Genomic DNA, 17,749 nt, shown 5'->3' with positions numbered 1-17,749 from the left:
ATAATTTAATGGTCATTTTCGATAAAAAAAAAACTAAATAACAATAAAAACAGACGCTGTTCAATTTGTAGTTGTGTATTTTTATTATTTGATTTTTTACATAAAATTTGTTTAATGACTAGATAAAGTTCTCTTATTTAATTAAATTAAAAATCAGTTGCCACTTGTTTCTTTTATGAATATTAAAAAGAATTGCATTAATAATAAATAGCGAGTGTGGATGAATAACCGTCTGCAATAAGATTCCTAATTAAATTAACTAAAATCAGTTGCCGTTTAATCCTTGTTTATATATAAAAGGGCATTTCTATTAATAGTGTGTCGGTTTTACGGTAATTTAGTTTTTAAAAAAATATTTAGCACAGGAATATTGGCTGCATTAAGTCAATATATTCATTATCTACATCTTTGTCACTATTATTTTATGAACAAATGCTACAAAAACATTCACCACCGAAAATTTTGCACGTTTCTATTTACTGTATCTGATCTTGGTTATCGATTCTAGAATAATCAATAAATTCACACGAATGGATACACATTATAATCAAGATTTATGCTTTGAACAAATGAATTTGTAAGAAAATCTTAGAATATTTGGAAACATATTTTCCTAAGCATAAATATTGATTTGTGCTTCCAGTCTAGAGAGATAATTCTTGCAGATTCTTGGTCTCGAATTTCCAGTTAGTTGGATATTCCTAGATGTCCTCTGGGCGTATGGAACGTGATCTATTCTCGCTACATTATTCATGTACATTTCACTTTAATATGTAAATATACGCACGCATAAACATATACGTAAACACACACAAACACACACATATATATATATACATGTGTGTGTGCGTGTTTATGTATGTATACGTATATATATATATATATATATATATATATATATATATATATATATATATATGCATAATATAACGGCGTCTGTAAATTTAATATTGCCTCGACAGTTTCTCCTTAGGAGGAAGCCGGCTCAACCCGCTTATGGTTAATGCCATACAGCAAACAACAATATGTATATGATATATTAATGCTTTTCAACCTGAGAAATAAAATTACTTTTGTTATTGTTGTATCAAGTTAATAACAAACATTAGCTAGATTTTTAAACATTAATTTGTCGGCTCCAGATACTTCTAATATGGTAGATTTTCTAATAATAACATATGAGTAAAAATCACTTTTCATCTGTAATAAAAACTAACTTTAACAGAATTCCAACCGGTGTAAGACTTTTCTCATATCGCATATTACTTATTTTAACTGGCACAGCAAAACCAGAAATGTTCAGTAAAGACACGTATATCATAGATCTTTAACATTTTAACTCAAAAGAAACAGTAAACAAGTAGTTCGCACATTATTTTTCCAACAAACACGCATTTGTTTACACGCGTGTTATTGCAAGAGCAAGAAACAACCAATAAAACAAAGTCTTTTTAGTATACGTGCGCGGCCGCTGTCTTTCATTATTTCTATTATAGCTTTTCCATGTGTGGGCCGTTACCTCTTGCGGTCGTTAATTTTCTGTTTTACTTAAAACGAATCTGCAAAGCCTAGAAACAATAAATACTTGTTGGTTTTCAAAGTTTTCGTTTGGAGAACAGTTATTTACAGAAAAAAAAGGGATCAATTTATTTCTGATTCTTTTGTGGCTTGTTTTCTTCTGATAGTCGACACATAGATAATCTCGAAGCGATATCTATTTCGATTTATACATTTTCAGGCACGCCTTGTCTCTCCACTTCCCGAAGCGAAATCTAGTAATACTGTCCTGTGCACGGGACTCGTGGCGTAATTTCCACAATATAATTTTTGACAATTGTATTTTTGGTGCGGTTTTTCTATCAATCACACTTGCTGCAGTTGGTTTCTGTCTGTTTAGTGAGTTGTACTTACATAAACCTTGCCGAAATTCATACTATATAGCGCTGTTTATATATACAAAAGTAGGGACCGTATAATGGCGATTAAGCTACACTGAATATTCGGCGTTTCATCCACTTATGCGCGAATTCTGTCGTTGTTTATCGTTTTTATATGCTCTTCTCCTATTGAGATTTTTAGTTAGCCAATCAGCTTTCTAGTATCCACTGCGCCCCTTCCTATCAGCCAATGGACATGCATTTTATCGGACAAAGGATCTGTTTTAAAACTAGGTTAGTGTTTTTTTTTTATTATTAGTTTATATATAAATATATATATATATATATATATGTACATACATATATGCACATATATATACATACATATATATATACATATATGTGTGATCGTTTATGTATATTCATGTTTATTTAATTTATTTATTTGTTTACTAGCTCTACCTACGTATTGAGCACTTTTGTTTACTAGCTCTACCTACGTATTGAGCACTTTTGAAGTAAATACTTAAAGTTTACGCATAAATCTATACTTTCGTATACTAATTTTATGTGAGTAAATTAAGTAGTTACATATATGTGTGTGTGCATTTTTAATTATCGATGTCGTAAAAGGTCACAAGACTCATCGTTCGAAATTGCTGTATTTCAGCAAAATTTTAATATTATGAAATCTTACAATTAATATTTTAAATTATATCTAATATCTTAAATTATATCTTATTTATCTTTAATATTTAATTTCTTCGTTCTTGCTCTGATTTAAAAAGACGTGCAGGCAAATAAAAATTAAAAACTATAAAGGTATCATTTGTATGTAGAATACATTGTAATTTTTAGGTTTAAACCTCCTCACCGCCATTAATGTTCCATTGTATAATAAACTGGAAATTTCGATTTAAATTTAAATGATATTAAAATAAGTAATGGTTTGCACGCATCGCTCAGATGTAGTAACACATGCAACTCATGAAAGAGAAAGCACACAAACAACAACAAAAAACAACGATGAATAAAGTCAATGAAATATCCAGGCTGCGCCTGTCCTTTTTTTCTGATTTTGTCATATAAATCTCTTCAGGTTTACTACAAAAAATTATAAAAAATCTCACTCAATCTTTCACGCTCTCTCTCTCTTTTTTTCTCTCTCTCTCTCTCTCAATATATATATATATATATATATATATATATATATATATATATATATATATAGATAGATAGATAGATAGATAGATAGATATATAGATATATAGATAGATAGATAGATAGATAAAGCTCAACGCCCGTGTGTCTGTAGATCCGTACACATATAAGTTCCTATATGGTTTGCTATTATACTTAACTGACCACATACAATGGTAAAGAACGTAGCAAGGATCTGAAATGGGTACGATAAGTTGTGGCCCCGAGTGGAGAGCCACTTCTAAGGCGGAATCCTATGCACGCCTCCACCATTTAACGCTATTAAATTTAGCAGAATAGCCCACCATGAAGACAGAGAAGTTTGGACTTTTTTTACATAGGCATGACTACTTATCAAGACCCAGAGACCACTCAAGGATAAAGGTTAAAAGTATACAGTAGTCAATTGGACAATATAGTAATCGTTAGTCATGGAAATTCGGTAAATTTGTTAACTTAAGTGGAACGGCTCATCAAGAACTTGTTTACGTTGGACTTGAAGACAATCAGATTGTAGTCAGCTGGAAAGCATGAAAACGGAAGACAAGGGGTCAATTATAACTGGGATCCCTGAGTACACTTACTCTCTTCGATGTACACTCGTATGGTTACCAAATATGAAGAAGAACTAACCATAAAGTGGAGAAGTTTTAAGGGGTTACACCTTATTAATAATAAGGGTGGGGTCACAGTGGGGTCAATTATAACTGGGAACCTTATGCACACTCACACTATTAAACGTAGAGCTACACAGCTTGCCATTATAACCCACCATGGGCGCTGGGGTTTATAACTTACATCAAGTACTTAAATCAACGGAGGTGGGGTCCGATAGGGTTCACTTATAATGAAGAAACCTTTGATAAGTTCAGAATTTTTGTCACTATTGCCCCTCCATCTTTGTTTGATCAATTAACCTCCCACTCTCACAAAGATGACCCGAGCAATGCCAGATTTGTTGTGTCTTTTTCTGTACATATATAGGAGGATGTAATAATGCTCATCGTCCGAGGGTCTGTCTGTCTGTTCATCTATAAGAAGGAAGGGAAGATAATATTAAAAAAATATTGAAAATTTGTTGAAAATAAATTAAAGGGTATTTATATTGTTATTTATATCAGATTCCATTTAAGCCTTTTTTTTAACTTAGTCAACGAGAAGTACTTCTGCTAGTATATATATATATATATATATGTGTGTGTGTGTGTGTGTGTGTGTGTGTGTGTGTGTGTGTGTGTGTGTGTGTGTGTGTGTGTGTGTGTGTTAAAAGCGTGCATTATATTTAAATTATGTTTCGTTATAAAGGAAAATGCTTTTCTCCAAAAATATCTCCGTTTTAATCAAGACGCTGTATATGTCTCTCTTTGTCAGATGTTTCTAGCAGTATGTTACATTACAACAGTCTGCGTCATATTAAACCACTGATTGCTTACTCGTGACATTGCTTGTCACAATTATTGTAGTTGGTTTTTAGAAAAAGGAAAATGTATATAATGAATCGGATGATACATGGCGCCACGCAGCATGGTCCATGGTCAAGAATTGTATAAGTTTTGCTTTTAAAGGAGTAGAATTTAACCATGATAAATGTAACTCGGCATTTCAATGAATATATAATATAATCATATTTCGTTGCGGTTTTAATCAAAATGGATGCTATGGGTATTCTTAAAATGTATTTTGATTCTACGAGGCGAAACAAAAAGCGCCTTATGTTTTAATTAGAAAATTAGAAAGCTACGAAGACAGGAATACTACCAGGAGAACGAGTGACCTTTTGTATTCCAACCTTTATTTTCTACATGGTTATCACATTACCAATGCACTTTTGTCAGGAATTTAATCGTGCATCCTTGCTTGTGACCACTATTTGTGACAAGGGTTGCTTATTTAGAGTCTTACACCGCCAATATGAGCAACAAAGGCATGAAACTTTCAGGTCATAAATGCATAAGTTTAGTCATCATAACGATGTATTTCGCGCTCTCCTCTGTTCCATTCTAACAGAATAAAAATAAGAGTCATTATATTTGGAACGCCCTATGGCTCTTTATATGTGACAATGATTAGCCGATCTTTTCAAAAAAGTATAGCATTCATTAATTTTAAGTTTGAGAAAATGTAGAAAATCTAATAATTTTAACGAAAATAGTAGTATTTATTTTTTACTAGTAAAGAGAAATAATAGATCAGTTATTATATTAGGTTACTTAGTAAATATGTATTATTTCTAAAGCTATATCTCAAGGTATAAAAACAAATAAATTTGTTTTTATTTTTTATGTCGATAAATCACTTTAGGGCTTACTATTACCCTAGCCTGGTTAGACAATATCGGATTCCTCTAATTTCCACAGTCTGAAATGGCCACAATTTCTTCTCAATGCGTATTTGCAGAAAGGCCCTGCGTAGGTCCAGAGTTGCCACGTTCGATCCCTGCTGTCGCCACTCCCTTAATTTGAGTGCACACACATCAGCCCTTGCTGTATATGGGTCGACATGCTCATTGAGCTCATTATAGTCTAGGACGGGGCGGACCTTTTATTTGGTCTCTTGTACGACGGGCATCAAGGGAATCAACCCTCGCGGGAGGCCAAGCTCATCCTCTTGGTATGGAAGAAGCCAGCCATTGTCGATCCACGTTTGCAGTTCTTCTTCATACTGTTCCTTTAGCCACATGGGTGGGAGATATTCCGATAACCGGTTTCGCAAGGATATTGGTGACTGATCGTTTGACCACTTCCAAGACGCCGTCCATGCATTGGTGTTTCTATCATACTCTGCATGAAAGTCAGGCTCGTCGAGAGTTATGGCAGCACAAACATGTTCCTCACATCGGGAGAACTGTACCTTACCGGTTTTGTCCACGGTAATTACACCCAGTTGTGTAATCAAGTCTATACCAAAGAGTAGGTCGTACCCGAGAAGCTCTCCCTCTATCACCAGGGCTCGCACGGCTACTGCAGGCCCGTCGTTGATGCTTGCGCGGATAATGCTCACCGCACAAGAGGCTAGTGAACCCCCGCCTACAGTTATTACCGGAATTCTCTCTTCTTTCCAAGTGGCACAGCATATCTTGCTTACGAGAGTCTGGGTGCACCCAGTGTCCACAAGCGCGAGGCGCTCGCTTCCATTAATGTGTATGCTTACAGTGGGTAGCGCCATGCTCAGTGACGATCTGGGAAGAAGACTGGCGCTGTAGCTTCTTCCCCTTGTCCGTTCCCCGGACAGGTGCGAGCCAGGTGTCCACGTTTTTTGCACTTGTAGCACTGCGGCCCGTCACGTTTCCGAGTTGGTTGACGTGACGAAAGACAATCACGGGCCAAATGGTTGGGTCCTCCACACTTATAGCAGGTTGTAGCTGCGCCCAGGTCCTGCAATCAAACCTGTGATGGTGGTACAGCTGCCACTTGGTCTATAGTGTTAGGGCTTTTCTTTAGTATTGCTCGTGCCCGCGCCAATACTTCCGATATGTCAACTCGTCCACTTGGGATGAGGCACGGAGCAGATCTTCCACACTCTTAGGTAATCCTGCAACAAAGGCGCACACCAAGCCTTTGTCTGACATCCCTCAAAAAAGGACCGATAGCTTTTTTAGCTCAGCCAGATACACATCCACCGTTTCCCCGGGATGTAATTTTCGGGCCATGAATTTCTTCCATGCAGTAATTGGATCTAATGCAAATGCTGTAAAAAGGGCGCGTTTGATGCAGGCAAAATCTGTTTTTTCCTCATCAGCCAACTGCTGGTATACTGCATATGCTCCCCCAGTGAGGCGCATTGGGTCCACGCATTCTATACGCTTCACCCCACTGAGCTGACATATTAATTCTGCTTTTTCCACCCATTCCTGCACTGAGTGATCAGTGCTACTGCCATCAAACAGGGGAATTAGCTTGGGGTCAAATCCTGACGTCATGCCGGAATAGCTTGTGTTCGTTACAACTCTACTTTCAACCGAGTCGTTGTTTGTTTCGTTCACCACACTCTTTTCTTCTACCTCTTCTTTTACACACATCCGTTCGTTTTCGTGACTCAAAATCGTCTCTCCTCCCGCTTATCTCTCCTCGTTATTTATGGAATAAGGGTACGAGTTTCTCCGAGATTCCACGAGACTTTTTTCCACATAAACGCATGCGGGCGCCATCTTGATTCTTAGTTTGTGTTCTGCAGGCACAAACGCGCAGTCTCTTTAACGCTAAGCCACTTTCTCCACAGATGTGTACGAATCATTTCATTGTAAATTTGTGTATGTATCCTTTCAAGGAAAAAGGAGTGCTACAAAGTCGTAAGAGACCAAACAGAGACAGTAGGATCGACAGACAGACAGATCCTGAGTACCAATGATCTACCAAGTGCTGCTATAAATAACTCTGTAGTTTTAAGCAATGTTAACGAATACTCTGAGATCAGGATTTGGATGACATCTATTAAAATACGGGTATAATTTATGCCCATCTTGGCACCCCAATGCACGCAGGTATCGTTGCTTCATGATTCTTACTTTTGCCCGTCGATAACTATTTTATAGATTTCTTAGAGAGAACAGATTCGAGCGTTGCGAGAATATGGTTTTTACATGAATGAAAGGAAAATTAATTAATTAACAAGCTGGTGATTCAAAATTTTGTGCGAAACTCTATAACCTTTTATATATCCGGGATTCTTGCTCCAGAAATGAAAACTTCGTAGATAGAATAACTGCTTTTCTCAAAGATCACAATGGGTACATTAGCTTTTGATCTTGCAGGATGAAACAATTAATTTTTTATTGGATATTATGATCCCTAATCTGGATCACGTGCACTAGACTTAAATTAACAAAGAGTTGGGTTAGAGTGGGTGGAATCTCGATATTAGAAATAACAAATATACATTGAAACAATTGAGCGATAAATTTCTGTGCTGAATCTGTGTTATTGAATAAAAATTGACTCTGCGTAAATAAATACTTTGTTATATTTAATACTGTGTATGTGGAAAATATATAAATATTCATTGGTTAATAAATTGTTACATTGGATGCCATGATATCGGAATACATAAATATATTATGAAAACGCGATTGATATTACCCTGATGCACTCAATACAGTGCTTCTATCCAAAACCTTACCAGGTAAAAATTGTCGATCCACGCCATCTACTTAGGAGCTGATGTAATAGAGTATGTATTTCCTCACCTCGGATGATATGTATTTTTTTCAATAAACAATCCTCAGTTATAAATTATAACATGACAGTTTATAAAAGTTGAATCAACATCGTAATGATTAATCTCAGTAGATGAATAACATTTTCATGCGATGCGATATATATGTAAACTGATTGTCATTATCCATCTTGTGAGCATGCTATTGTCACATTAGATGGTATTTTCGCAACTCCTTGGCATGTAAATATCCCAACTTCCTAACGTGCGGCTTGTTGAGCCGAGGAATCATTATGTCGAACGGGATGTTGTATAGTAATTCAACCAAAGCTCTTTTTTCGGTCTATATTTGTTCCGTCAAACATCACCGTGAAGAGATCTACGGTAATTCCTTCTTATATATTTCTTATCGCCTGTACTGAGGATATAATTTTCTAACAATCGGAGATTGTCATTGGGAACTAGTCATTACTGAGTACTTTACCAATAGCAACCATAACTTTTGATTTTGATAACTAATCAAATATCCGCCGAGAAATCATAAACTTTACTCTGAAATCGATGGACCCATTTGCTGACATCAAATGTTTCAGCTTCGCAAAAGTTAAACAGTCGCCGGTAAATGTTATCGAGTCAATTTGTTTTGCATAGAGGAATTTAATTACGCATTTCTACCTCTGGTGCATGCCCATGACAGCAATTTATTCCTTATAAATTATCATCATTAATATTTGCAACAGATGGATCAAACAGCCAGACCATGAATGCATACACTAAGCCATTATTATAATAAGGCAATTTACAATTCCCTCTTGTCCATAAGAAGGAATACAAAATAAAAAGCACTACATTTGGAACATCCGTTGTAGATATCAGGTGGATCGAGAGTTTACTAATAGCAGAATTAATGCACGAAAGGAAAACCTCATAGTAACAGAACTGGTACTCTACTGCCTTAAAGTATAAGGTGATGATTGGGAGGTCAGTCTAATTACAATAAACCATATACTGAACAATTCTTAAAAAAAACGTAGGAGGTAATTCCTCGGATTATGATATAATGACTAAATAACAAACATTAAACTAACCCTGAAGCTAAACAGAAGGTACTGCATGGAGGTTATATCATTATAATATTACACTCCTACTCAGAAGTTATAGGTAATAGAATTGGAGAATGATTTTATGACGAAAATGTTGGAGAATGATTTTATGACGAAACACAGATCTGACAATGATTTTAAACTCAATTGATCATTTAAAGATTATACCATAGTCTGAAATGAGAAAGTAAACTGGGTTAAGTAATGTAACATTTTATTAGTTGCAAAGAGATTAAAACAAATTTATTATCAATAGAAATAATTGTATTATTTCGGTTTAAAAAATGTCAGTAAATAATATAAGTTTAAGCAAAGTTTAGAAAATCATAAATATCGTTTATGGTAGAGAAGCAAATTATCTTCGTGTCAATGAATACATCTGAAATATTAACGATTTTGATATATCTTTCAACCGTACATCTTTTTTAATATAAAATCTATTACAATCTTCATTTTATATCCAGATTTATTTTTTGTTGAAAGTTTTCAAATAAAGCTAACTTAGATAGTATTAGCCATGAGAAACATTATTTAAAATAGAGCCACATCTACAATTTTTAAATAGCAATTTTTTATTAAATCGTCTTCATTTTCTTTTTTTCTGTTGGTAAAGATTTGAAAAAAAATGTATTTGGTATATTTTGAGATCGGTATAAGCCCGACTTTCTTCGAATATATATTGTTGAATTCAGAAACCAAATAAAGTAAACACAAGAATGCTATCCCCCAACGATGCGACATGGACTGGAGTTTAGCAAATAGTGAAGAGTATATTAAGTTAGATAAACATTTTGAACCTTGTGAATAATATTAAAAACTAAAAATGTTATAAAAATCAAAATGTAGAAAGACCACTCTATAAACAGACAAATGATTAGTTTAAGAATTTTTGTTGATGCGAAAAGTTGTCTAGACTAGTAAGGAGAACCATCTTTCTGTACGGAAGAATTGGGGACATTTTCTATGTACTGATTTAACTTCGTGATGGTGTAAAACATGCGAGTTTTACTATCCGAAAGGTTTTGCATAACAATCGCTGGTTGGAAAGTCGTATCTTTGTTGTTAAAGGAAAATAGCTTAGCTTTCATACCTACCTATTTTACACTGCATTCATAAAACACCCACAATATTTTTTAACTATTCAGCTATTGCTTTGTTTGTCTAAGACTTCTATGTAAGGATTTCTTTTTCTCACATTATCACATTTTAATATTATTTGTGCATTTAAATTTCAGTTTAATGGTGAATATGTAACTAGAATGTAACAACACATACTCTGCAATTATTTAACACAGATATGTTATTCTTATGTTGCGACGCTGTATCAATAGTGCCAGATGTACGTACATTTGCACATGTGACACTTTCTTTGTCATAAAGAGATCGTTATTCATTTTTACATTTTAAAATTCCCAATACAATTAAAGCCCCTTTTATTCAAGCAAAATGGGTAAATGTGATCCATTTGTGATTTTCCATTTTCATTTATTTTTCTATTCCATAACTTGGAAATACTACTTATTTGGTGATATTATTTAAATTTTTAATGGAAGTGCATTAACAATTTCTATGATATTTACTCTGACGAGTGTAAACGAAAGCCGAATCAGTAGATTAATGTGTTTATATTTTTCCAGTTTGTGTTGCCTGAAAATGTCAGTCATGGGTGTTCAAGCACTGGTATCGTACAAGTAGTGTTTACGGCGATGGCAATCGACGATTGGAAATGCTTCTGGTAATTGTTCTGCAATACGGTTAACTTCCCGTAAATTTGCGAATCGGTAACATATTTAAATACCATATTCGTTTGTGAAATTCTGAAATTATTCACATTAAAATGTATTGGTATAATTTTTCAAGATTTCAAGCAGATAACCACGTTAATAAAAAGACGGATCTTAATTGACGTATATTGCTCGATGAATCCTAATATGTAATCGACCGGAAAGTTTTGAAATGTGTTGGGTCATAATCTGTTAAGGGCAATGCGTTACATTTATGTGTATCCAACATCAATTGCTTTGTAAATACTTTATTTCTATTTTTCTTGCCATCGGGCCGCTACTGCATCCATTCGTTTGCACTTTTGGCACGAGTGTATGGATCCTTTCAGTTGTGGCTTTACTTCTAATTCGTACCTTCGCAGTTAGATTGGCGCTCAGCAGGTAGTAAATGGAATATGATTTGATGTTGATATAGACGATCTTTGATTGCCAATGCAACGCTAGATTGACGTCTTTGATCATGGCAAAAAGTTCTGCCAAATTGATATGTTGAGCATCATTTGTCGGCGAAATTAGCACGCATCTTATAAAAAAATACCAAATCGTTCCAACGCCACAACTGTTGCCAAAGTACTCGTGTCAATCCATGCATTCAATTCATACATACCACTCACCATCATCAGGGTCGTTCTTACATACTCTAATAAACGAGTTGGCCAATATTTACTTGAGAGAATGGTTATCCACAAATTGTTTTATATTTTTGTTATCGCAGTTGTCCAATTTTTTAGTACTTGCTTTGCCGGTCGGAGTCATCCACATATATGTAAATCTCCTACTAATTCACCGCAAATAGAAAACGTGATTCGTTATGTGAAGACACTACGTAAATCTGAAACTAGACTATCTCGCATTCACTGTAAAGTGTTACACTTTTCTCAATATCTGATACTAGCGCCCCTATCCTTGAGGCAATTAGGGTCATTACATACTAAATCAAGCATTATAGTTTTAGTCGAACCGCATGTGCAGATTGTATTATGTCCTTATAAATGCATAATTCATCAACGTTATCTAAAATCGCCTTCACTGTGAACTCATTTGGCATCAACAAAGTTTTAATGACATCTGCAATTACACAAAGAAATATTTTTAAGTGTAAACCCAAACGTGTAAAACAATACTTTTAACACCTTGGCCATTACTGCCAAGAATGTCTACAGTGACTCATTTATAGGTTTTGTCCAAATCTAAAAATTCTACATTAATTCTCTTCTGGCGCAATTCCCGTAGTTTAGCGGCGCTCACATCAGCAGTGGCAGTGAAAGCATCAATATTTTAATTTAATTCTCAGTAATCAATTACAGGTTACACGTTGCCTTTAGTAGGTTTCTCAATAGCCATGGACGGGACTAATACTTTCAATATCGATATGTGCATTTAACTATGGTATCAACCAACTGTTATCAATTCACATCTGAAGTTCCTCTGCTTATGCAACACTGTACTTATTTGAACTGCATATTATGAAGCTATATTACACAGTTAACCTTGCATTGAATGTAGGATTGACATGGAATTCTTAAAGATAAATTAAAATGACCGAAAATGGGCTGAAATAACTTAAATAAAAAGTAAATGACTTAGAATGACTTTAATGAACTTAAGGATGAATTGAATGACCTTAAGAATGACTTGAATGCTTAAAAAATAACTAGAATCCTTCAAAAACAACTTTAATGATCTGGAGAATGACTTTAATGACTTTGAGACTGACTGGTTGTAAACTGGGTGATCATTTTACATTAAATTAATACAGGAAAGTGATCCCCCACTTTATATCTAAAAAAATATTTGATTTAGGGAATTTGAAACGTTATTTTCGTATTCAGGAACCCCAAAAACCAATAAATAGTGGTATAATAAAAATAAAAATAAATAAAAGTACATGTGTTACGGACCGACCGACCGATTGAGTGACATATAGAGTTGCTTGCACACGACTAAATAAACTATTCTGTGGTATGCATTTTAAAAAAAAATCTATTCACCCTCGGTCGGTCGGTCGGTCAGTCGGTCCATCCGTAACACATTTACTTATTAGTTACAAACAAGTGCAGCATCGGTTAAGAACAGATGGTATTTATTTGCTCCCCCACTGAGCAAATTAGGCACAAGGCCGTTTTTAATGTGAGGTAAAAACCAGCTCCCCTAAAAGTAGGCAAAAAGGGGGCACTCTGGTTACCAAAAATAATAATTGTCCCAGTATAGAGGGTTTCCTCTCCATTGACTGGTACAAATTATCTTAAGTGCAGCATCTGAAGAACAGATACTACACTTTGATCTTAGCTATGTGGCCAAGGAAAAGTTACATTTTGGATAAGTTTCAGTGAAATGTCTAATGAATAGGTAAAAATTTATGGGGCAAAAAGTGTCATTATTTGAAATTTTGGTACATTTTTGACCCCTTATGAACCCCTTGGAATGCTGAATACCAGTGACAATGGACAAACTATGCAGTTTTACACCGTAGCACATGTATATTTGAATTCAACACCATGGGATAGCACTATATAGATATACATATCAAGTTTTTTATTGAGAAATATGAAAAAAGGGCATTTTTAGCACTAAAAGTCCCCGGGGGACGAAAAGCAGAATTTTGCTAGGGTCACCCATACTAAATTTATATTAAAAACAATGTCCTGCACATTTTGACAAGTTTCAGAAAAATGTAATGGATAGGTAAAAATTTATGGGGCAAAAAGTGTAATTTTTTTGCAATTTTGGTACATTTTTGACCCCTGATGAGCCACTTGGAATGCCGAATACCAGTAACTATGGACAAACAGTGCAGTTCTACACATAAACACAATTCAGCAACATGGGAAACCACTATATAGACATACATATAAAGTTTTTGTTGACAAATATGAAAAACGCACCAGCAGAAAGGGCGTTTTCAGCACTAAAAGTCCCCGGGGGATGCAAACCAGACTTTTGCCAGGGTCACCCATACTGAATTTATATTAAGAACAATACCCTCCACATTTTGGGCAATTTAAAAAAAATATCTAATGGATGGATCAAATTATATGGGACAAAAAATGTCATTTTTGGCCATTTTGAGGCATTTTTGACCTCTTTTGAGCTCCTGTAATGAAATGAGAATTTCCACACAAAAATATTTTTACTATGAACATCTATATATTGAAATATAATTTGTGACAAAATTTCAGGAAAAACTAATGGGCGGTTATCTGTCAATCGTCCGGACTAACGGACAGACAAACCCACCAAAAACATAGGTCCCTCTCCGATAAATCAGGGGACCAAAATGTTACTCCATGCCCCTTGCTTAAAAAACGAGCCGTGCGAAATATAGTTTTAAAAATTGGTGCTACATGGGAGTCCCAAAAAGATGTGTTTTCTAGCACTAAAAGTGCCCGGAGGACGCTAACCAGAATATAACCAGGGTGACCCACACTGAATTTATATTAAGAACAATGGCCTCCACGTTTTAGACAAGTTTCAGAAAAATCTAATGGATAGGTAAAAACTTATGGGACAAAAAGTGTCATTTTTTACAACTTTGGTACATTTTTTACCCCTGATGAGTCATTTTGAATGCCGAATACCAGTGACAATGGACAAACAGTGCAGTTTCACACCTTAACACATGTATATTTACATTCAGCAACATGGGAAACCACTATTTAGACATATCAAGTTTTTGTTGAGAAATATGAGAAACGTGCCAGACGAAAGGGTGTTTTCAGCACAAAAAAAATCCCCGGGGATACAAACCAGATTTTTGCCAGGGTCACACATACTGATTTTATATCTAGAACAATGCCCTCTAAATTTTCGGCAAGATTTAGAAAAATCTAATGGATGGATCAAATGTTACAGAACAAAAAGTGTCATTTTGGGACATGTTTGACCCCTTTGGAGCCCCTGCGGGCAAAACAGAATATTTCGCAAAAAACAAAAAAAAACAAAAAAGAAAACATTTCTTTTTACTATGCACATTTATATATTAAGATATAATTTGTGAAAAATTACAGGAAAAACTAATCTGGACGAATGGACAGACGAACCCATTGAAAACATAGGTCCCTCTCTGATAAATCGGTGGACAAAAATATTACGTCGTAACCCTTGCTTAAAAAAATAAAATAAATGTAAATGTGTTACAGATCGACAGATGGAGTGATTTGCATGCGACTTAAAATGCCTTAGCATGGAAGAGTTTCCCCTTCCATTGCCAAGGAAAATTTACAAATGTAACTGCAGCGTCTGTTAAGAACATATACTACACTTTGATCTTAGCCATGTGGCCAAGGAAAAGTTACAAACATAAGTACAGCATGTAGTAAAAACAGATACTATACTTTGATCTTGGCCAAAAGGCCAAGAAAAGGGTATTTATTTGCTCCCCCACAGAGCAAATTGGGCACAAGGCCCATTTTTAATGTAAGGGTTGAACGGGAAATGGGGACCAACTCCTCGGGGAATAGGGGAGCTGGATAGTGACAATTGGTATGAAGGGTTGCTCCTATATTAACCAAGGGATTATATGTGGGCTTTGTATTTATTTGCTCCCCCACCGGGCAAATTAGGCACAAGGCCGATTTTTAATGTGAGGAGTGAAGGGGAAATGAGGACCAACTACCCGGGGAGTAGGGGAGCTGGATAGTGACAATTGGTATGAAGGGTTGGTATTTATTTACTTCCCCACTGAGCAAATTAGGCACAAGGCCGTTTTTTAATGTGGAGAGAGGGGGACGGGGGAGGGAAAGGGGGACCAGTTCACGATGGGTGGGAAATGGGAGTTGGATAGTGACAATTGGTATGTAGGGTTGCCCCTACATTGACCAAGGTCTTATATGTGAGGTCGCCCCCACATATGGTCTTTGCTTGCAGGATCTGCCGGAACAGATGGTATTTATTTGCTCCCCCACCGAGCAAATTAGGCACAAGGCCGATTTTTTATGTGAGGAGTGAAGGGAGGGGGAAGGGAAAAAGGGGACCAGCTCCCGAGAGAAGGGAAATAGAAGCTGGTTAAAGGTCAAGCATGTGGGGCTGCCCCCACATCTGGTCTTTGCTAGTCATAGCTAGTCATAGATTGCAGTATCTGCCGGAACAGATGGTATTTATTTGCTCCCCCACCGAGCAAATTAGGCACAAGGCCAATTTTTAATGTGAGGAGTGAAGGGAGGGGGAAGGGAAAAAGGGGACCAGCTCCCGAGAGGTGGGAAATGGGAGCTGGTTAAAGGTCAGGCATGTGGGGTTGCCCCCACATCTGGTCTTTGCTAGTCATAGCTTGCAGTATCTGCCGGAACAGATACTACACTTTGATCTTGGCCAAAACGCCAAGAAAAGGGTGTTTATTTGCTCCCCCACCGAGCAAATTAGGCACAAGGCCGATTTTTACGTGAGGAGTGAAGGGGAAATGGGGACCAGCTCCCCGGGGAGTAGCTGGATAGTGACAATTGGTATGAAGGTTTGCCCCTACATTGACCAAGGTCTTATATATGAGGTTGCCCCCACATATCGTCTTTGCTTGCAGTATGTATTTATTTACTTTCCCACTGAGCAAATTAGGCACAAGGCCGTTTTTTAATATGGAGAGAGAGGTAGGGGGAAAAGGAGGACCAGCTCCCGAGAGGTGGGAAATGGGAGCTGGATAGGAACTGTTGGTATGAAGGTTTGCCCCTACATTGACCAACGTCTGATATGTGGAGTTACCCCCACATATGGTGTTTGATTGCAGTATCTGCCGGAACAGATGGTATTTATTTGCTCCCCCACCGAGCAAATTAGACACAAGGCCGATTTTTAATGCGAGGAGTGAAGGGAGGGGGAAGCGAAAAAGGGGACCAGCTTCCGAGAGGTGGGAAATGGGAACTGGTTAATGGTCAGGCATGTGGGGTTGCCCCCACATCTGGTCTTTGCTAGTCATAGCTTGCAGCATCTGCCGGAACAGATGGTATTTATTTGCTTCCCCACCGAGCAAATTAGGCACAAGGCCGATTTTTAATGTGAGGAGTGAAGGGAGGGGGAAGGGAAAAAGGGGACCAGCTCCCGAGAGGTGGGAAATGGGAACTGGTTAACGGTCAGGCATGTGGGGTTGCCCCCACATCTGGTCTTTGCTAGTCATAGCTTGCAGCATCTGCCGGAACAGATGGTATTTATTTGCTTCCCCACCGAGCAAATTAGGCACAAGGCCGATTTTTAATGTGAGGAGTGAAGGGAGGGGGAAGGGAAAAAGGGGGCCAGCTCCCGAGAGGTGGGAAATGGGAACTGGTTAATGGTCAGGCATGTGGGGTTGCCCCCACATCTGGTCTTTGCTAGTCATAGCTAGTCATAGCTTGCAGTATCTACCGGAACAGATACTACACTTTGATCTTGTTTATATATTTTATTGAGAAAGAAAAAATTGAACATAAAAAAACGTACAAAAAATTCAATTCAACAAAATTAGGCACAAGGCCTTACAAGAAATTGGGAGGGGGAAGGTACAGGGTCTTTTTGACTATGTAACAGATGAGACTTTGAAGTCTTACTCTTGACTGGCAACATTTACCAAAATACCTCAATCACTCTGTGGATCCTAATCTAACTAATAACCCCAGCGTTCAATGTAAAATTTAACTATGTACAATTTGTATATTCATTTCTGTATGTTGTG

At 36.6% G+C, this 17,749-nt stretch overlaps 1 pseudogene; it reads right to left on the bottom strand.

Annotated features, from left to right (window-relative positions):
• Positions 1 to 15,301: 15,301 nt before the first annotated feature.
• LOC145275165 (U2 spliceosomal RNA) lies at positions 15,302 to 15,481 on the bottom strand (annotated as a pseudogene).
• Between the last annotated feature and the right edge of the window lie 2,268 nt (positions 15,482 to 17,749).

Source organism: Euprymna scolopes, chromosome 4, assembly GCF_053919585.1.
Source record: "Euprymna scolopes isolate OS-2025 chromosome 4, ASM5391958v1, whole genome shotgun sequence".
Classification (NCBI taxonomy): domain Eukaryota; kingdom Metazoa; phylum Mollusca; class Cephalopoda; order Sepiida; family Sepiolidae; genus Euprymna; species Euprymna scolopes.
This window is presented reverse-complemented; position numbering and strand designations above follow the sequence as displayed.